General features: G+C 36.3%; 1 protein-coding gene across 5 annotated transcripts in view; it reads left to right on the top strand.

Moving 5' to 3' along the window:
• Positions 1-23783, top strand: part of PARD3B (par-3 family cell polarity regulator beta) — a 1001728-nt gene that overhangs the window by 627260 nt on the left and 350685 nt on the right. The window lies entirely within an intron of this gene.

Here is a 23783-nt window from a genome sequence, read left to right as displayed (position 1 = left end):
GGGTAGAATGCCTCCTGGAAGAGGAGTGATGTCTTAGGAAGTGTATGAGAAGCCTCCCCAGGTATTTGCACAGCTACTATTGAGAAACTCAAATCTGCGGGGTGCCTGGGTGGCTGAGTTGGGTGACTGTCCAACCTCAGCTCAGGTCATGATCTTGTAGTTTGTGAGTTCAAGCCCCGCATCAGGCTCTGTGCTGACAGGTCAGAGCCTAGAGCCTGCTTTGGATTCTGTGTCTCCCTCTCTGCCCCTCCCCTGCCCGTGCTCTGTCTCTCAAAAATAAACACACATTAAAAAAAATTTTTTTAAAGAGAAGAAAAGCTCAAATCTGCTTAAAGTTGAATCTGCACCCCAAATACATCAGGTGATGATAAGCCATACCAGAAGATGTAACACATTTACAGGCGTTGACATCTATGACATCTATAATAATGATAAAAAAAAACTGAACTCTGGTTTACAGTATATTTGGTATGCAAGGAAAAAATAGAAACACAAATATAAAATTCACCAGCATTGTGGAAAAGGGACCATAGTTTATTTTTCAGTTTTTGATAAAGGATGTAAGTTCTTTTTATTTTTTAGTGCATCTTAATATGTTTATATAGTTAACCACACAGGTTATAAGTGAAGTGGGTGGCTAGATGAAAACAAGTTAAATGAATTTACAGAAATTAGGTATCAAAAGTCAGGCTGCATTCTAGGAGATGTCTCTGGTAAGAAAAGGAGAACAAGTAAGGCAAACTTGGAATAAGTGACTTCACACACAGGTTATAGCACTGCCATCTAAAGCAGGGTTCTTTCAAAACGTCAAGAAAACCAGGGCCCCTGGGTGGCTCAGTTGGTTAAGCGTCAGACTTCAGCTCAGGTCATGATCTCATGGTCCGTGAGTTGGACCCCCACGTCAGGCTCTGTACTGACAGCTCAGAGCCTGGAGCCTGCTTTGGATTCTGTGTCTGCCTCTCTCTCTCTGCCCCTCCCCTGCTCATGCTCTGTCTCTCCCTGTCTCAAAAATAAATAAACATTAAAAAAAAATTAAAAAAAAAATACTTAACCTGAGACCTAGGACATAAGGGATTCAGGGCTGCTGAGTAGCAGCAGCTTCAGGGAAAAGGTAATGTTAGTGGTAATATTGCAAGTGAGACTGTACATCCCCCACACGTTTTTCTTGCAATTCGTGATTGACTGGAACTGTTGATGGAAGTAAATTCTCTTCAAGTAAATATTGTGAAAACGTGGAGAGAAGGTTACCTACGGATTTCACATGCAGATCCTTCATCCAATCACAGGGTCACAAATGGTCTCAGATGTTGTCATGTGGTTTTACACAACACTTCTATCTTCTTAACCTAGGACATTGCCTGGAGGAATATGTAGATAATTTAAAAATTCAGTGTCTGAAAAAAATAAAAATTCAGTGTCTGGAAGAGGAGCCCAAAGGTCTACTTTCCCACAAGAGATACAAAGAAACTTCATAAAGTTTGGAAATGTTTGTAATTGAACCTTAACTAATGATATTACATCAATAACCCATGTAGATCTTTATTAAATTAGCCTCTATTTAGAGCATTATTTGTGCTCTGGCAGGAAATCTTGATCAATGGAGAAACTGCCTTATCCTTTAGAACTGAAATTTCCTGGGCCCCTCTTAAAACTTGCATTAGTACATGAAGTGCTTTCTTCTATATATTTTGTACCTCAATTGAGACTCTACGTCTCAGATACATACAAGCATGTTAAATGAAGCCAAACATGAATCTTTTATTCTCAATTGTCTTTGTTTTCTAAATCATTGTTCATATTTAAATGAAATTCTCTGTTCCTTTTTTGGAACCTTTGTACTAATATAAGAATATCTTCATAAAAATATGATGCTAAGAACACTATTCAAAGAATGGAACAAAGCATTTAAATTTTCCTTACAAATATGAACCATATCCATTTTAGTTGTTCTGAAGCGAGAATTTCATTAGCTAAAAACATTATATAGAAATATACAATTAAAAACAGTATAACAAATGTTGCATAAAATGTATAAGTGTATGGGGCGCCTGGGTGGCTCAGTAGGTTAAGCATCTGACTCTTGATCTGCACTTAGGTCATGATCTCACAATGCGTGAGTTTGAGCCCCACACTGGGCTCTACTCTGATGGTGTGGAGCCTGCTTGGGATTCTTTCTCTCCATCTCTCTGCCCCTCCTCTGTTTGTGCTCTCTCTCTCTCTCTCAAAATAAATAAATAAACTGAAAAAAAAATTTAAATATATAAGTATATGTTAGTTGGAGTTTGGCGGTATCATGATTATCTCTTATGAAGGCTATTTTGAGTGATAAATATTTATTAGTGGCAATATTTCCTGTGGACACTAAAATGACTATAGGGAGGTACAACTATCTCATTTTTACATGTAGCAGTTGCAGCTGTTTAAAAAGCAAAGATGTTTAGTCTTGTGTTATTTTTTTCTCATACATACATATTCACATGTTTATATTCTAATTTTCCCCAAAAGTCATTGTACTGAACAGGTGCTTTTCACAAATTTGTGTCCTTTCAGGACTACCTAGCTTGGATATTATTCTCTGTGTCTCTGCCTCTATAATATTTTTTCATTGTAAAGTTTGCTCTTGAGTAAATGTAGCCCGATTTATCTGCTTAATGTTATATCATTTGGCCAGAAGAGTCATTTCCAATTCTTCACTCTCAGAAATGTCAATGAATTGAGCCTGCAAGTGCATAAAATTTTGTAAACAATCATGATTATTTTATCATTATATATTTCTACAAGTATTATTTCTTGGCCAAATAGTGTATAAATATTTAAGGCTTTTGATATAAATGACCTCTTACCATCCAGAAAAGCACTTTTGTTCTTATCAGTAGTATGTGGAAGAATCTGGGAGTCATTTTTGTGACTTTCACCAATTTTATATGATTTTTTAATCTTACATTTAAAATTACTCCTGTGGCTACACATTTTTCATATATTTTTTGATTGTGTATTTTCTATTGCAAACCATCTGAGCATTTCCTCTGTAAGGCTGAAAATTTCTAAATTAAATAATCACTTTTTGAAAGTAAAATGTTATTCTATATTAAAGGTCAAATCTCAACTCTTGCTCATAGGGGAAAATAGATATTTTGCTTTTAATTTCCTAAAGTTAAGAATGTTATCCACTCCAAAGTACATACTAATTAATACGTTTGTGAATTTCATTAAATGGTTAGAAAAATGTCTACCTAAACATGAATCAGAGGCAAAGCCAGAGCTTAGACTTACTTATCATAAAAAGTGCTTAATCCAGGGTAAGTCAGTGTGTGTGTGTGTGTGTGTGTGTGTGTGTGTGCGCACTTTATATACATTGATTATGGCAGATTTAGAATATATTATTAGTACAAAGGTGGGCATCACCAGAAACACTCTATTTTTTTTATAAGACTGAAAATTTGTTAAACACTTGGAAAAATACTTTGTCTCTTGTAAAATTTATGCATTCTTTCCTTCCTTCCTTCCTTCCTTCCTTCCTTCCTTCCTTCCTTCCTTCCACATTTAGCGAGTGCTTTCTGTGTGCCAAATAGTGTTCTAAATAATTGACACATATCAGTAATGACACAGTATGTTATTTCTAGGTTACCTCTAGTGTAGATAGTCTCATGAACAAAGTTTGAGAGATTAGGGATGTATATGGAAATAATAAATGAATAAAGATATTGGAAAGGAAATAAAATACTTAGAAATAAATTTAACCAAGGAGGTGAAAGACCTATACTCTGAAATCTGTAAGACATTGATGAAAGAAATTGAAGATGACACAAATGGAAAGACATTCCAGGCTCATGGATTAGAAGAATTCATATTGTTAAAATGTCGATACTACCGAAGGCAATCTACAGATTTGGTGCAACACTTACTAAAATTCCAATTGAATTTTTCAAAGAACTAGAACAAATAATCCTACAGTTTGTATGGAAGACTCCAAGTAACCACAGCAATCTTGAGAAAGAAGAACAAAACTGGGGGTATCACAATCCCATATTTCAAGATATACTCCAAAGCTGTAGTAATCAAAACAGTATGGTACTGGCACAAAAAAAAAAAGACACAGATCAGTGAATAAGCCCAAGCTTACATGGTCAATTTATGACAAAAGAGGAAAGACTATACAATAGGGAAAGGACAGTCTTTTCAATAAATGGTGTTGAGAAAACTAGACCACTTACACCATACACAAAAATAAATTCAAAATTGATTAATGACCTAAATGTAAGACCTGAAACTCCTAAAAGAAAACATAAGCACTAATCTCTTGGACATCAACCTTAGTGACATATTTATGGTATGTCTCCTCAGGCCAGGAAAACAAAATAAAAAGTAAACTGTTGTTACTGAACCAAACTAAAAAGTTTTTTTCACAGCAAAGGAAACCATCAACAAAACAAAAAGGCAAACTACTGAATAGGAGAAGATATTTGCAAATGGCATAGCCAGTAAGAGGTTAATATCCAAAATATATAACGAACTTCTACAATGCAATATCAAAAAAAAAAAAAACCCAGAAAACAAACAAACAAAAAAACCAAACCAATTACGAAATGGGCAGAGGACATGAATAGACTTTTTTTTTCCAGAGAAGACTCAAGATGGCCAACATATACATGAACAGATGTTCAACATCACTAATCATCAGGGAAATAAATGCAAATTAAAAGCACAATGAGTTATCACCTCACACAAGTCAGAATGGCCACTGTCTGAAAGACAAGAAATAACAAGTGTTAGCAAGGGTATGGAGAAAAAGGAACCCTCATGCAGTGTTAGTAGGAATTAGTGCTAATTGGTGCTAATTAGTAGAAATTGGTGCTACCACTTTGGAGAATAGTATGGAAATTCCCAAACTAAATTAAAAATAGAAGTATGATATAATCCAGTAATTCCACTACTGGGTATTTACCCATACAAAATGGAAACACAGATTTTTAAAACATACATGCTCCCCTGTGTTTATTGCAGCATTATTTACAATAGCCAAGATATAGAAGCACCCTAAGTGCCTATTGATAGATGAATGGATAAAGAAGATGTGGTATGTATACATATAGAATATTACTCAGCCAGAAAATGAATAAGATATTGCCATTTGCAACAACATGGATGAACCTAGAGGGTATTAATGCTCAGTGAAATAAGTCAGACAAAGGCAAATACCATATGATTTTATTTACACATGGAATGTAAAAAAAAAAAAAATGACCAGACTCATAAATACAGAAAATGAACTGGCAGTTGCCAGAGGGGAGGTGGGTGGGAAGATGAATAAAATAGGTGAAGAGGATTAAGAGGTACAAATGTCTAGATATTAAAAAAAAAAAAAAAAAAAAAAAGACACTGGCCAAGAATCTTCAGTACAACATGCATACATTTCTACAAGTGGAGGAGAAAGGAAACAAGACTGGAAAGGCTAATATTTCAATACCCACTTGGTTTCTAGTGTTCATAAGAGAAGGGTACTAGGAACTCTATTCAATGAAAGTATTAAAATTGGAGTGAAAATTAAAACAGAGATCAAGTTGGAAATTGACTAATCAAGAGTGATGGTTTCGCGTGAGCTGGGAATAGCTGATCTACCCTCTGCTGATCCAGAAAGTAACTGGCATAATCCCCAAGCACTTGAGGATTGTCTTAGAAGAATTGTGAGAGCCTGCAAAGGTTCCAGCTGAAATTACTTAAAGGCAAAGAAAGGGTATACCGAGGAATTAGAAAACAGCCCATTTTTTTTAATTTGGAAAAAAATTATTGTAGCATCCAAATGGAGTGCAAAATAGGTTACATCAGGGATTTCCTATTTCCAGGCTTTACTAAATCAGTAGTTGCCAGGTAAATAGTCTCAGTGCTTTCTCTGTACTCAGGTGAGCAGAAAATCACAAATGGCCAAGTCCTCAAGCTATAGGCTCGTAATGAAGCCTTATCAAAGAATGAAGAATATGTTTGTTCATATAAAAGTAGATGAACATGAAATGTAACTGAAAATAGATGGGATGGCTTAGTAGTGACTTGAATGATAGAGTAAAAAATGGTCAAGTACGTTTGGAAAGTGCTGAGTTAAACAGGCTTTTTAAACATAAGATTGCTCACAATCTTTAATAGGTTTTATGTATATTGTCAGGTGTTAAGATGGTCTCCACGAGTCTTCAAGATACAATATTTGCAATGTTTCCCAAACTCATTTGATCACAGAAACCTGGAGCACACACCGTCTCATAGGATTGGTACTCTGGGGAGTGTCCTTGGCAAAGAGGAGTTGTGTCTGTGAGGTTTAAAGGTGACCTGCACCAGCCAGAGTAGGGTGAGGGAAGGGTCACCAACCAGCTAGGACATGTGGAGCAATCCTGACAAGTGGGATGCGGTGCGAGAGAGAACCTCCAGGGTAGAGAGGTGTCCATGGCCACTAAAAAAGTAGGAATTGACTGCAGAGCAGATGAAAGAACCGGCCGTATTGTAACAGAGCAGGAATGAACCTCTGATGGCAGCGTGTGCCTCACTGCATGCAGGTGCCTCAGAAAGAACAGCACGTGCATAGTAAAATAACCTCTGCTATTGTACTGCATGGTCAGTGGCTAGAAACCACTGACTTCCCTTTGCGTGCAGCGAGAAGATTAAACTCCTCGGCCCCAACATTCAAGGCAGTGATGATGACTATCATCTAGAAGAGGAAAAAGAAAGCATCAGTAGGAACCGTTATCGTGGTAGTAGCTAAAATTTTTTGAGCATTTGATGTATGCCGGGCATGGGGTTTTGCACGGTCATTCTATTGCCATTTTACAGATGATGTATATGGGACTTAAAGAGATTGACTTGTGTGAGGGATCATGGGTACTAAGTGCCAGAGCCAGGATTTGAACTCAGGTACATTCAACTGTGATGCCTTTCTGTTTCAACAGAGGCTTATTAATTTCCCAGTCTTAACTCTAAAAAACGGAAGGCTCACTCTTCTCTCCTTTTTAAGTTCTATCTTTCGTTCAGGACCTACTCAAGTCTTGCCTGTTCCAGCTCTTTCTCTGAATACCTAAAGCAGTTATCACTGGTATCACTATTTTTAGCTCAGAATTGCACACACTTTTGGGTATCCACTGAGAATTTTTTTTTTCCACTCTAATCAAACTCCAGGCCTCTTCAAGGCGATACCTTATACTTCTTTAGCACCCATCTCACTGCTTAGAATGTGCAGGTGCTGAGTGAATCCAAGATGAATGGTTTGGATGGACAGTGTCAGAACAATCTGGGGGCAGTCTCAGAAACCCATTGATCTCAATGATTCATTTGGCTGAACTTCACTAAGTAGGCTGGTCCCCCCCCCCCCTTTTTTTTATATCAGAAGTTTGAACAGATGAATTAAAGTGCAAACAAATAATTAACGGATAAATGAATAAGAGGGTAAACAAATGGTTTGGGTAGCAAAAATAGAATAGGGGTAAAGATGTTTTAGGAGGGTGTCTACCCTATAGCAGCACCCCACGCTCACATTCACTTGGTACCCAAACTAGTTTTGTTCACTTGAAAGTGTTTGGGGAAGGTTCATAGAAATGAACAGATTTAAGGAAAGAGTCAAACTCAGGAAATGTTGAAGGCCAAGGGCTTTAATTTCATTACATAGAAAAGAGTGAAAGCAGTTGCTTAAAACTCAAAGAAAAGGACTATGTGCTTTATTTCCTAATTGGAGGAATCTATGAATAAATTAGGCAATCACTTGACATAATTGATTTAGATCATGTGAATTCACTTGCACTGCTAGAGAGGGTTAATTAGATCAGATTGTTTGTGGCCCTTTTTAGTGTTCTATCACTGACATTCTTTTCCCTTTGTGTTCCTTTTTATCTTCCTTTTGTTGGTTTTTAATTTTATCTCAAGGAATATATATCATTTATATTATCTAATTCTAAGTTATTCCTTTTGTTTATAGAATTAGAAAAAGTTGAAGACAAATATTTTTATAACAAATCTGGGTGCTTATTTATTAATCTCATTTTCATTTTCCATAAATCTCTTTGCAGAGGAATAAGTATAGTATGTGCATAAACCTAGTGCCATGGGAATTATATTCAAAACATGCTTGAACTGCTTGCTTTTACCTGCAGCAACATGAAATTGAATTACATTACTATAGAGCAATTTGATTGCATGTGAGTTGTGACAAATATTGCGTAAGCTGAATATTCAGAGATTTTGCTCACTTTGGGTCACACAGTATTAGTCATCATGGCAAATATCCTACAGTGATTCCACAAAATCCTGAATCAAAGAACACAACTCAAAATAAATTGAAAATATTCTCCATAGTTTAAATATGTGGTACAGACTCATCCATCACAACTTCATAATTTATGCACATTTTTATCCACAAAGCAATTTTTGTATTTAGGTTTAATCAAAGAATTTATCAATACAAGTGCAATCTACTGTAGCCTAGTATGCTAAGACAAATGACGAACTTTAAAATGCCCTATATTCATGTAACCTGATTTGTACAATGCCCAAACATAGCTACTTGATATTGATGTATAAGTTAACTCTTAACTAGCCCCTTAAATATATAAATTGTATTCCTTTATAAAAAGTACTTACAGTGCTTATTCATGACCAAACCGTATTCTAGAGATGTTATTATATTGAAAATTAGGTCACAAGGTCATTAAAAGCACGCATTTCTAAAGTCAGCTCAATCAAATCATCCACCCCACTGGAAAAACTGAAAATATGCTTCATCATTAATGGATTGGGAATATCTGTAAAAGAATGTGATAATCTTCAACAGGTGTTCAATATATCATTATCATGTACTTTTCTAAGTATGTTTTAGAAGTTTCATTGTGAAGATAAAGTGCTGGTATATAAGAAAAGTATGTAAGCCTATTTGAGTGAAAGGAGAAGATATTTTTTCTTAAGTTGGAGAACACATTAGCTATAGATAATGCAGGTAAAACTAAGAAATGTTCCTAAGAGTTCACTTTGGATTACATTGTTCCTCTTTAAATCCACATCCTGAAGTGTTAATTAATTTAGAAACTCCACATTCTTGAAATAGGATTAAGAGACACCACTTTAATAATCACTCCCTATTATCCACATGTTCTTTGTTGTTCATGAGAATAAAGGAATAACTATAAAATACTTGACAAAAAATTAATGTCTTTAATATATGAAGAGCTCTAAATAGTTACTAGAAAATATTCCAGTACAAAATTGGGAAAGTATCTGCTCAGACAGTTCACACACACAAAAATTTAGTTGCCTAAGGTGTATGAAATATATTCAACCTCACAAGTAAATAAGAAAATTGAGATATTGGCAAACATTCGCAGATGCTGAAATATACATGTCTCAGTATCACAGTACATGTTTGTTGGATATTTAAATTTATGCTACTTACCTGCAAGGCAGTGTAGTAATTGTATAAGGCACCACCATAAGGGATATTAGCACTATTTTTATCTTTTATCCAGTAATTCCATTTGGAAGAATTAATCTTGATTTAATCAAGATTTAAGTTTAAGGATTTTTCACTATAGTGAACTTAATTTCCCAGCAATTAGAGAGTTTGTGAAATTATAGGCTATTGAACTAATAGATATAATAGACCATTATGCAACCAATAAAAATTTTGAGACTATTTAATGAATGAAAAATGTCAATGATAAAACATCAGTTGAGAAGACTATAGAGATATGTTAGTGTTAACATTGTTTTTTCTTTAGTGGTAGTTGCAAGGATAATTTTTATCTTTATACATTCCTGTACTTTTTAAATCTTCTAACAGAAATACATATTACGTTTACAACTAGAATAAAATCAATTGGAAGCAGTAAAATAATTTTAAAGTAGAATTAAAAAAACAGGTAATCCTGTCCATGGTAGAAAGAGATGGTGATACTTAACTCTGAAAAGGAAAAGGAATGTAGGGTTTTATTGGCTGATTTCTTATCATTGAGGACTATCACTTAGAAGACAGGTTAAGAATATTTATGGGAAAAATGATATGTATACTAACAGATTTCAGGTACAGAAAGTTACTCTTTACCAGTTGAAATGGTATTAAACAGGAGCACATTCCACTGCAATGGAATACCAACAGTGGTATAATAAACAGGAGTTTATTGGTCATATATGACATGAAATCTGAGTGGGGCCAGTTCAGTGACTGACTGGAACCATCAAAGACCTATGTTCCTTTCTTTTTGCATTCTTGATTTTCTGGCTCTTGTCCTTGTATCTGTAATGTTACTGCCCAGTGCTGTGTCTTCAACAATCATACCCATGTTCCAGGCAAAAAGAAAAAAAAAGAGGGGGAAGGGCAGAGGGTAATAGCACATTCCAATGTTTTTCCCTTTATATCAGGAAATCCGACATTGTATAAAGAGTGCTGCCCAGCAAACTTCCAATTTTATTTCTTTGGCCAGGAGAATGAAGTTGTTGGTGACACTGGGTCATCCAGCCAATAATGTCTGCCATTTCTCCCCTGTAAGGTGGCGAGCTTCTGGTCACTGCTAGTAGACAGAAGTGCAGAGAGACTTCTATGAGTTGGGCAGAATTTCTTAGTTCTTTTAGATCTTAATCTTTATTATTATTTTTTAAATAATCTCTACACCCAGCATGGAGCTCAAGTTTACAGCCCCGAGATTAAGAGTCGTAGGTCTTCATCTTTAGAGACTATTATTCCAGTCCTACTTTGATAGAAATGTATAATCCATAGAAAAGCAGTAAGAGAGCAGTGACCTGATCCCCTACCCATGGTCAAGCTCAAGCTTGACTAGTTATATTTAGGTTGGAGCATAGGGCAAGGAGTCAAAGGTGTTTGGGACAATGATGATGCCATTTCAAAGTGGAGAATTTAGCGAAGGCACAACGTGTAGGAGGGAGATGCCCAGAGGGAACAACAACAAAAGAGGGTTTTTTTTCTTCTTAATGACCTAAATCAGTAGTTTTAAGTTTATATTTTCACATTCCGAGTTACTGAAACAATTTCTCTGATTGAAGCAGGAAAGGATTTTTTTCCTCTGTTAGTTGCTATAGGCACAGGTCCTAGAGCCTAGGAGATTTACCAGAACCTACGAAAGTATCCAAGACATGAAAAAAATTATTGGCTCTGAGGTATGAAAATAAAGCCAGAAACTTGAAATTAATAAATGTTTGAATAATCCTTGAAATATAACCCTATGCCAATTTTGCTAATTGTTACATTCACAATTCAAAAAAAAAAAATCATTACATTTGAAAACAGTTATTTGGGGATGTTTTTCCAATTCACAAGAATTTCTCGGTATTCACAAGGATTGCCAAAAAATCAGTCAATATCTATTAAATGAGTAATTCATACCCCAATAATTTTAAATCCATTTTTCCAAATCTCTTTTAAATTTTTACAGCAAGAAAGTTTATTTAATATAAGAATCGGGGTAGGGGGATGAGGGAAAGGTGGTAGGATGGGATTATGCACTGCAGTTACAGCCCAGTACTTTTCCTTTTTCCCCTTCCTTCATCAGCAGTCTCTGAGGCTTGCAAAGAAACCCCTGGCCTTAGGAAAAGAGTTTGAAAAATTGCTGCCTGTGAAGTCACTTTGGACTCTGGGTCTCTCCACTTTCTCTTTTTCCTATTAATGTTTTCTGTTAGCTCAACCTTGTTTGAGATTCTTAATATACCTCAACAGCTTCCCAAAAGATAGTGGATATTTAATATGTATGTGTAATCATCTCTTCTGCAAAAAAGGAGCCTGATTTAAATGAGCTCATCGAATAGATCGGTATAAAATACCAGATCAGTTCACTAGAGTGTGTGCGGACCTGGTGCATCCCATTTAAGTGAATGGTTGTGTTCTCTGAGTTGAAGAGACAGCACATAAACCTCCAAAGTTAATATCCTCTAATAAACAATGAATCTGGATGACAACTTTTCAAAGTCTATTACATACCAGTAGCCCTGGTTTTGCACAGTTTGCATATTAAACAGATGCTAGTCAATTCTGGGCAGAAATATAGACGGTATTATATACTTCAATTCATGCCAGAAGAGAAATCTTTTGATAGCACTTATTGTAGCCAAGAACAGAAGCAGCTATACAATCCCCAGCCAGAAACCAGGTGCCAAAATTAATACATGCAGGAGTGAAATGGGTTGCTGTCTTAGCGTAAAGCCCATAAGCTCTAGGAAAAAGGCACATATAAATCCTGAGTAGCTCGGGTTACTAGATTTTGAGGGTTCTAGTTTAGTTCCGGGCTGGCCAGTTAACTTTACAAGAAGAAACGATGTTGAGTGATGGGGGTGTATGTTTCTGCCCAGCTGCCCCTCCCACAAGCGTGTGCAGAAGTGCCATGAAGAGCGTAGGGATGGTGTTCAGTAACATAAGCCCTGCACATGACTTGGATATAGCAAGCTTACTTGTCAGATGTGTAGGTGACACACAGCTCGGCAGTTTGCTAATGCATTGGATGACAGAATCAGGATTCAAAAAGATCTAACAGGGAGAACTGATGAGCTGCAATTCAGAAGATTAAATTTAATAGGGATAAATGTAAATTTAAATTCCTGTACTTGGGTTCAAAAAAAAAAATCACATCTGCCTTACTCCCATCCAGCTCATTTTCCACGCTACAGTCTGGGTGATCTTTTTAAAACACAAATCCAATCGTGTCACTTCCTTGCTAAAAAGCCCTTAACAGCATCCCATTGCCTTGAGGTTAAAGATAAAACTCATTAATGTGATTTGGGGTTCCTTCACGACTGACCCCTTTCTTTCTACTTCACCTGGTCTCCCACCCATCTCCCTGTCACACTGAGTGCTCCAGCTCTATGGAAGACCTTTGCATTCTGTGGAACCTGTTTGGGAGCTTTCCCAACATCATCATCATTTGCCTCTTTCCAAACATCATCTTCATGCTTCTCTCTACCTCTTCAGGACTCACCCTAAAGCCCCCAGGAAGACCCAATCCATGAATGAGGGTTAGTCTCAACTTTTGAGGTTGCCTAATCATCTTCCTTTAATTCAATAAATATTTACTGAGTGCCTACTATGTACCAGGCACTGTTCTAGACCCTGGGGACAAAATGGTGAACAAAACAAAGCCCATGTTCACATAGAGCTTATGTTCTAGTGGAGAAGATGTCAGGCAGTCATGAGTACTTTGTCGAAAACTAAAGCAGAATGAGGAAGTAGCAACAGAGAGCTAGAGTTGGAAGCCCTGCGTTAGGTAAGGTGGCCAGAAGGACCTCTCTGATGATGTGATGAATATGGAGATGTGAATGAAGGAGAGCAGTAACCTATATGGCTATCTGGTAGAATGGCATGACAGTCGGTCAGGGAGAAGAGCATGTCCCGGAGCTCTGAAGAAGGACTTGCTCAGCATGTTTGGGGAACTGCAGAGCAGAGAGGCCAGAATGGGTGAAGTAGGCTAAGCAAGGGGAGAGCTGTGCAGAATAAGGTTGGGAAAGGCCCCGAGACACCAGCCAAGGCAGGGCTTAAAGGCAATCATAAGTTTTTAGATTTCCTCCTAAATGTGATTGGAAGCTACTGGCAGTCTTCGTGCATGGGACTGTCATCATAAGATTTTTGTTTTGTTTATTATTTTTAAAGTATTCTACTACCTTCTTTGTGGAAAAATAGATTATAGGGAGTAAGTGCAGAATCTCAAAGATCAGTTAGGGGGTTATTAAATCTGTGCAGGTGAAAGTTGAAGGTAGCTTTGATTGGGAAGCTGTGCGAATACCTCTCACTCTATTTGTGATTAGTTGTGTAATAGAAACACTTCTGGTTCCAGGCATAGACTATCTTGTTTGCTTCCACAGTCCCAGTGCCTAGCCTTATGTCTGGCACACCATTGTCTCTCCCTAGACCTTTGTTGGACAAAGACCTGGCTTAACAGCAGTTAATAGAAAAAGCACTTCAGGATCTTAATTGACAGTAAGATCATGTTAGCTGCCAGAAAAGTTAACTCCTGTCTTAAGTTGCATTAAAAAGCTGGGGTTGAGGAGTGTGAGGTGAGAAAGGGAGATGTGAATCCCAGGGCACTCCATGCTGCTTCTCCTATTTCAAGATGTGGCTTGATCCTACACCATTTTTCTTCCCTCTATCTTCTCTTCAGTTATGGCATCCCTCAGTCACAAGACCACACACCTGATTCTGTGCTCCTTTCTGTTGCTTCATTCCTATGTCCAAGCAATAAATTCTCTATGATGTCCCTTAGATTTGTCTTTTTTTTTTTACCCTTCCCACTGTTCTGACATCATCGGAACAATAGTCTATACCTCTCCTTGGTAACAATTTCCAGGTGTATGAGGCTGAAAACAACTTAGGACTAACCTATCTTCTGACAGTATCAACAACCATTTTTGAGAGACATCAGGTACTCTTTTGTGTAGTTTGTTATGAAATTCTACCTTAGCAGGTGTGGTGACTAGTGAAATATATACTACTTGGTGGTAAAACCGTTAGCAAAACCTTACCTCTAAGACTCATATAATAGAAGGAATTTGTGCTTTGAAATCAGGAAGTCTTCAGATTCCAGCTGCCCCACTTGCTAACTTTATGACATAATCCTACTCAGCCTCAGTTCCCTCCTCTGTAAAGTGGAGATAATAATGCCCAACTCACAGAGAATTTATAAGAATTAATAAGATAACATGTGTTAAAATGCTTAGCATGATTTTTGACACATGTAAGTTGGTAATAAGTTTTGGTTCTTTCCTCCTTATCCCTGTTAAGGATAGAATCACTTTGTGGAAATGTACATTTATAACTAGTGAAATTATAGGTGTGATGTTTTGCTGGTTAATAGTGGATAATCATGTTTATTATGTTACTCATAGGGTAGCCTTTGCCCCCTTTTTTCTGTGATTTAATCAGCCCCAATTTCTTGATGGTGATAGAAATATCTATCAAGGCTGTAAGAAAAATGAGCATTTTCGTAGTCTGAGTAATAGAAATAATCTATCCCTGGTAGATCCCAAGAAATCACAGAGAACTTTCTTTAAAGGGAATTCACACATGTAGTCTTTTCCCTGTCGTAGAGTTTTTTTTTAAAGATTGCATACAACTGATCTTTGAGAACCTTTGTAATCTGTAATGGCTTATTACGCAAAGATGAATAAAATAGTATCTTTCCCTTCAGTGAAGTTGCCCACAAATCAACATGATACAGAGTAGAAAGTGGTACATTTGCTTGGAGGAAAAGCCAAAGTATCTTCTGGGGGAGACAGAGATGGAGAAAATATTCTACAAAGAGGAGGTTATCCTGGAGAGCTGGGCCCAGGAGAAGTAAGTGTGTTTATACATGTGATGAATTTCCAACAGGGGTAAAGACAGATGGGAAGAAAGTAGGAATCACTGTATATGACTTCAGTAAAATGTGCATAGAGGAAAAGATAAAGAGAAAGGTAAAGGGTTCAAGCCTTGAACACAGGGCTAAGGAGACTAAATTACTTTCTAGGTAGTTGAATTTAGTGAAAGCTTTGAGGTAGGATAGAAAAATAATGAAGGTGATACTTAGAACAGGTCAAACTGGATGTGGCAAATCAGTATAGTAGACTTGGAAAGATGGAGGTAGGTCAAGAGCAAATTTGAGGCAATGGCCAAAGTTCAGCTATGGAATGGAAAAAGCCTGGGATCCAGTTGTAAGGACTCTTGGAAGGAAGACTTGTGACAGTTGCCCATGATGATAGCATGTGCGCTGGACAGGGGAATAGTCCTGAGTTTAGACATGGTTTCCTTTCAGTCCACAGCTGCATTCTCTCTTTGGTCGTATATGCCAAAAATTTTTTAATTCATATTTTCAACATTGATCACATGATATCCCCTTGTGGGAGAAAGTGAGAGTAATGAGACATCCAAAGAATATTGCTGTCAGTCGCTGATCACATTCTCACTTTGGTGTTCTCCCTGTTGTATTTTGGATGACAGTTAATCAGGTTGTCCTAGGGCCATTGTTTCTGTGATTTAGGAAACTGGTTTCAAAAAAAGGACAAAGATGTTTCCATTTTTTTTAAATATTGGAACTATTTTGCTACTGGTTCCAGAGAAATTAAGCAATACTATACCATGGAACTTGTTGTAAGATTCATGTCTTATTTTTAATACATGCATGGAGGAGATGGAGCTTAGAGTCCAGAGAAAGCAAAGTGGTTAGAGTGTGCTGAGTACCAGAGAAGAGAGATCTGCACAGGGAGTGAACTCCAGGTATAGTTAGAGCTTCTGTCTTGAGTATTACACAGAGTACTGATCAGATCATTCAGGTGAGGAAATTACCAAGGTTGGGAAGGTAACTCCCCCCAAATATCCAGGAAACAGTACCCAGTGCTCATACAGGACCAAGAAAGGTACCTGTTTCCACCAATAGGATTGAAAAAAAATCTTAAAATCTATAGGACATTGGATAGGGTATGCATAAGGGCATTGCCTCCGTAGTGTAGCATTATCAGCCTAGAGTGAAGGGTACTCTGATCCTACCTAGAAAATGTTAGCAAATCCCAAAAGGATCAACTCTTTCCAGGTAATTCAACTATATTCCAAAAATATAAAAATATATAAAGGAATATAAAAATAGCAAGAACCCAACATCAAGATAAATTTTACATATCTAGTATCCAATAAAAGATTATCATGTATGCAAAGAACTATCGAAATATGACACATAGTGAAAAAAATCATTAAGACCAGAACTGATGCAGATGTTAGAATTTGCAGACAAGCACATTTAAAAATTATTTTGACTGTGTTCTATACATTCAAAAACCTGAAGGAGAATTGAACATGGTAAGTAGAAACGTGGAAAGTATTTTTTTAAATTACCTAGAAATGAAAACTTCAATGTGTGAGATAAAAATACACTGGGTGGAATCAATAGCAGATTCGATATTGCAGAAAACAAGATAAGTAAATGTGAAGGCATAGTGATAGAACTATACAAACTAAAAGAGAAACAAGACACACAGAAATGAACGGTGAACTGTGAACTGACAGACAGCTTCAAGATGGCCTAAGGAGCATACAATTGGAGTCCCCAAATTAGAGAAAAATGTATGAATAAACAATAGCCAAACTTTCCCCCAGTTTAATGAAAGCTAGAAATGCAAATCCAAGAATCTCACTGCATTCCCAAGCACAAAAAAATAAGTCTCAAACATTTTGAAAGGACTCGAGTCATACAACATATAATCTGTCACCGTAGCGGAATTAAAATTCAAAAACAGAACTCTGGAAAATCTACAAATATTTGGAAATAACATTTGTCAGTAACACATAGAACAAGAAAGAAACTAAGAGAAAAATTAGAACGTATTTGAACTGAATGAAAATGAAAACACTGTATCAAAATCTGTGAGACAAAAACGTTGTGGGATGCCACTAAGGAGATTTATAAAGCTGAACAATATTAGAACAAGGAGAAAGGTCTCAAATCAATGATCTCAGCTTTTACTTAAGAAAATAGAAAAAGACGAGTAAATTCAAACCAAATTAAGCCTAAGAAAGAAAATCATAAAAGAGTAGAAATTAATGAACTGGAAAAAAAATTTTTGAGAAAATCAGTGAAACCAAAATTTAGTTTTTAAAGAAGGTCAATAAAAATGCCTCATTAACAAGAATGATAAGGATAAAATAAGACCTGTGAACATTATCAGGACTGAGAGGGGATATCACTATGGATTCTGCAGATAATAAAAGAATATCACGGCACTATTATGAACAGCAAATTTGACAACTAAGATGAAATGGACAAATCACTTGAGGGAGATAAACTATCAAACTCACACTAGAAGAAATAGTCTAAATAGCCCTATAGCTATTAAAGAAATTGAGCAACAGTTAAATACTTTCCCACAAAGAAAACTTTAGATCCAGATGACTTTACTGGTGCATTTTACTAAACAATAGTAGGAGGAGATAATATGAATTCTATAGAAACACTTCCAAATAAAGAGAGAGTACTTCCCCAACTCAGTCTATGAAGCTGGCATTACTGTAATACAAAAACCAGAAAAGAGCATTAGAATACAAACAACAACAACAAAAAAACCCTTTACCCTGATATCCTTCATGAACTGGTACAAAACTATGTTATAAAATCAAGCAGCTTGAACCCAACAATATATAAAAAAGAGCAGGATCAAGTGGAATTTATTTCAGGAATGCAGGTTTGGCCTACCATGTGAAATAAATCAATATAAGTCACATATTAAGAGATTAAAACATAAACATGATCACATCAGTCGATACAGAAAAAGTATTTGATAGAATGAAAGATAAAAAATTAAACAATGTTATTTGGGAACAAACTTGTGGTACAGTTATGAAGAAAGGAGAAAAATGATAAAACGCAAAATTTAGGATTGTGCTTACCTTTGAGTAAGGAGGAAAGGGAAGAAGATTGACATGAGCTCCCATGGATTTCAAAGGTAAAATAATATTCTTAAACCTAGTAGCTGAAACACAGTGTCTGTTTTTTGCTGTCCTTTATATTTTATGCAAATATTATAGACAGTTTAATGCAATGTTTAATAAAAGCAACTTTAAATGCTAGTGGGGTTTTTGCTTCTGAAACTGTCATGTAACAGACCTCTATTTACTCTGCTGCTTTGGAAACTCATCACATTCTGTGTATTGAAAAGCGTATCCTCTATACCAAGTATTCCAGGTTTTTTTGGAAATGTAATATTTCCTGTAAACAGAATGAACTGCTCTTTTAAGTGTCATTACCACGTGAAAGAGCCACAGTGAGATTAGTGCCGGGAAACCAAAAACTAAATACAGAAGCACTAAAACCCCAGTGGTCAATTACATAGAGCTCGTTTATTAGAGAAGGACAATGAGGTATGCCTAGTCTATCAATTATATTTTTTTCCCACACTTCACCACTTAAAATATAAGTGAATTTGTATTTGTTCCAAACAGTTTTACCATGTTTTGGGTTTTATCTAGACCAGTCTAAGAATTTGACTCCAGTCACCTTTTCCTACCCTTTGCTTGCCAGGAACATGTCTGCAAATTGCACCACAGGAATTTTACTAGGTTTATACATGTGTGTGTTTCAACATTCATTTCACCATATATACACCACAATTAAACATATGTCCCAACCATTAGTCTAGAGCCCTGGGATAAAGGGGCCTATTCAGATTGCTGCTTCCTTTACTCTTACATATGCTGCATCCATTCACTCAGCAAGCATTAGTGAGTAAAAGTGCTAAACGTGATTCTAAGCTAACAAGGAAAAACAAGCCATGTACCTCCCTTAAGGTGCTCATACTTTAGAGGACAATGGACCCATACACAAATAATTGAGAAATTTATAAATTTTGGTCCCTAACCTCAGCCTGGAGGCCTAAGAAGATGACTTGGAGCAGGTGACATTTAAGTGCAATTTAAAGGATGTTTGCAGAGCAGGAGAATGAATGAATTTTCATTATGATTCGGAAGGAATTTTATGTGCTATTTGTACATTGTATAGATGTATGAAGTTGCACCGCCTGTTCAGATACATACTTCTTCTGTGCCAGAGTTCAGAGAACCTAGCAAAAGCAGTGGGGTGTGAAAGAAAATCAGAATCCATTTGTGACCAACTGCTCCTGCTAGATTTTATGATAAGTTTTTGCCATCCTCTAAGTGGCCCCATACTGAAGGTAGGGGGCATTATCTGCATTTTACAAATGAGTTCAGTAAGCTTGAAAAGACTAAGTAATTAGTCCATAGCCACGCATGTAAGTAGTGTCTCAATCCAGGTCCCTTTGACATCAAAGCTTCAGCTTTTCAACTCTTTTCATGCTACTCCCTAGCCATCACTAGTAAAGATGCTCCCGATGCTAAAAGTTGTCAAACAGACCAATTGGTTTGAATATTCAGCCGCCTGAAACCTTTATTTACTTTTCTGAATCTTCATGTCTGTCTAACCTTCTACCATATTCCTAAAACTTATCCTTCCTTTATTGTACTAGTTACTTCATTGTACCATATCAATGTATTATTTATTTGCATCTCCTCATTAGACCCCAGCATTGAGTATCTGATTGTTTTTGGAAAAGACAGGGTTTATTGAATGCATTCAAAACAAATGAATTAGCAAATTTATGAAGGAATGATTTGATTTTTCCAATGTTCTTGATGAGATCACGACAAGAGTGTAAGAACATATGAAAAGTATTGGACTTCTCCTAACCTTCGACTTAAGATCTTCTAAGATTCGTGGAGAAAGAAAGGGAATTCTAAAGAGATCACTGAAAAGTTGTGAAGATATGAAAAATTGGATAACTGAGGGAGGGGGTCCCTCATTTTTATCCTGAGGCACAGTGGCTGGGGATACCCTATAGTATTAGAAGAACACTTCAGCTGTTGAGTTCAAATTAGCATATTGTCAGAGAGCACATCCAAAGGTGAACATGATGCTTTAGAGGAGACTTGCCCAAGAGAGATGGGGAGATAAACATTTACATCATCATCTTGTGCTAATTCCCTAACCCTCTTTTCAGCAAAAGCCTTGTTTCATTTGTTTGCTTTTGTAGTTTTTATTTGTTTCAAGAAGTGGAAGAATTTTTTCAACACTTAAGAATTCATAGTACTGAAAACTCAGAAGAAAGTCTCCCCAAGGAGAAGCATTATATGCCAAATAGCCGTTGACATAAGAAAACACAATAAATTAATGCAGTAATAGTTTATGGTTACTAAGAAGAGAACTTAATTTACAGCTTGAAATAGGTTTGTATTTCTCAGAAATTCTGGAAATCAATCAGTGGCACAGAAATTGATCTGTTAAAGAGAAGAAAATTGATTCTTAATATTGGCAACCACATCATTTTTTTTTTTTAAGTTTTGAAGGAATAGGTCTTGGAAACAAGTTTATTAACCATCAAGGAATTACTTGATACTTAGTTTCCTAGCAAACTACCCAAAGAGAAGTATTTATGGCCTCATTAGAAGATAGATTTTTATTGCACCAAACATCACCTTCAAAACTGCAATCTCTACTATGTCAACGATATGGAAGTAAAAATTAAATGAAACAGAGTTCTGTGCATGAAAGACATGCACTGAATCATATTTTAGAGTGCTGCTTTGCATCAAAGTATCTCAGTATGAAGTAGTGGGAATCTGAACACATTTGCATCTTCCCATTCATGACATAGTGTTGGCATTCTCAAAAAGAGTAACTGTAGCTGATGGCAGTTTTTATCTGAAGAGATTTGTGCATGTTAGCAATACACTGTCTTCTGTCAGCGTAAGTAGAGCATATGGGGCCCATTAACTCACCAAATCTGCCACTGTTCTGCAAATTTTTATTAAGCAAGTGCAGTCCCTAATAGTCACTTATGTTATAGAATGCGTATCAAATGCTATCAATAAGCAAGGGGATTGTTTTCCCCCAGTGAGAATGCATTTGAAGTGTATGAGAAGGCTTGACAAAAGAATAAAATATTTTAAGTGATCACCGTATTAACATAAATGTATCCTACTGGGAAGCCAATGTATGTATTATAAGCACTTTAATGTTTGTCTCTAATAAGCTCTCAGGGTGCCATCTTTTTCCAAGATTTTCTCCCCATATTTTTTTGGTTTATGGTTTCTCTCAATTCTAACAATGATCCTGGTGGAGTCAAAAGACTCTGTGTGTTTATCCACAGTTTGTAAAAAGGTGCCATTAAATGTTGAGCAGTTCTAATTAGCTTCAGAGGGCTACAACCAAGATAACTAGAAACATGGGCCATCCGGTTGCTGTGTCTCAAGTAAGTCTTCCTGAACCCGAGGATGCACCAGGGAATTAACCAACATCCAAACCAAAGAGTGTCCTGCTTATGAAGCACTTTACAAGAATTAAATCAGTGTCCATCAGTCTTGAGTTGAAGGCCAGGAAGCATGAGCTCAGTATAGAAATCCCATTATCTAAATAAATTCAGAGAAAAAAAGAGCAAGTCCACAGTGCTCTCTAAGTATTTAATAACAGTTACAATAGAAATGTCCATGAATTTCATCTTCAGAAGGTCCCAACATTTCACTGATGTCGCTTTGATTACCGTAATATCCCTTTAAGTAATCAAGAGCAAGTAGTACCTGTCCTTGGGTAAAACTGAAGGATGAAAAAGGGAATACAATAGGTTCTGGAAACTTAAAAAAAGGAATGAACAAACCAAAGAAAGAAAAAAATCCATCATCAGAACCAGAACAAGAAACTGTGACTCTTGATCCATCAACACTCTCTCACTTGGTGCTTTTGGTCCCTCACCATTTTGGAATGGAAGACCTTTACCACACCCAGCCCACTCATTTTTCAACCTCTTGTAAATAAGGTTGCGTCTGAATATGACACACCTGTCATATTCATACTGCTACCATTCCAATTGCTGTGCTATCCAAATATTATGCAGTGAAATGACTAGACTTAAGCTCCAGCCCCCCAGAGATAACTTTATAGTAGTTCTAAGGTAATGTGAGTTATAAAGGAAGTTGAGTATTAATTATAACACTTGTCATTTAAAAAAAAAAGTAGTGGTAGTGTGTGTAATTTTACCTCATTTTCTCATTTGCTACTATTATTTAAATCACTTCCCAGCACTAAGCGTGTGCATAAAAGATGATTGTTCCCAATTTAACCTTTTAAATAAAGTGTATTCTATTAATTAAGTCATTACAGTCCCCTCTCTTTTCTATTATGTTTATTCATTTATCTTCTGTCCTAAAGATAGACATCTGTGTCACTGAATATTTTGGAGAAAGACCCCTAATTTTTATGCCTATCACCCATTTGGATTTTCTATACTGTTTTTTGAAATAGTGTTCTAAAGAATTTCAAATTGTCAATTAAAATAATGATAAGTATTCCCACTAAGAATAATAGAGTGTGCAGTCAAAAAGTAAGGAAGTACCATGTTTAACCTAATATGGCTGAGGAATGTGCAATACTTAAGTTGGCTTAGATTTAATGGGATAACTTATGTCTATCAAAAAAAGACAAAAGCAAAATAACAAAATCCTATCTTTGTATGAATCCCTTTTTCAGAGTAACTATGCATAATAAGGCTATATTGTCTGAGTGCTATATTTCCTTTGCCTTTTTTTTACACTACAAGATGAACTAGAGACAGGTAAACTGAGAGATAAGACCTGCTGTAGATGTGGGATCATCCATGGAGATAACGCTTCGAAGTGCCTGCCTGAAGGCATAGTATTCTCTCAAATATTTTCACCTCCAGTCCTTTATAATCCCAGGTACATTAAATCCTAAATACCACCATCAAATTCACAACTGCTACCACTCTCACAATTTTCATGTATCAAAAGTTTTCATTTATTGAGAAATAAGTACCTTCAACTGTGCTCAGTGTTTTTGTACATTTTTTTTTTCATTTAGTCCCACAACTCCTTGTGTAGTGTTTTTATCTAATTTTTTCACACAAGGATAGTAAGGGTGAAAAGAACTTAGTAACTTGCCTGGTAAAGCTGAACTACAACCCACATCTATCTCATTATTAGCTATCATGTTAGACTGCCTTTCTATTTAGGTCCCTGTTAATAATGCTGATGGTAGTCTACATTTATTAAGCACTTACTATATGATCTTCTAAGTACCTTGCATAAATTTACACATACAATCTTCACTTTAAGACTTTGGAGGAAACACTATTATTTTCATTTTAAATGTTTTTTTTTTTTTAACATTTATTCATTTTTGAGAGACAGAGCATGAGCAGGGGAGGGGCAGAGAGAGAGGGAGACACAGAATCCAAAGCCGCCTACAGGCTCTTAGCTGTCAGCACAGCCCAACATG

This window comes from Panthera onca, chromosome C1 (assembly GCF_046562875.1).
Source record: "Panthera onca isolate mPanOnc1 chromosome C1, mPanOnc1 haplotype 2, whole genome shotgun sequence".
NCBI classification, from domain to species: Eukaryota; Metazoa; Chordata; class Mammalia; order Carnivora; family Felidae; genus Panthera; species Panthera onca.
This window is presented reverse-complemented; position numbering and strand designations above follow the sequence as displayed.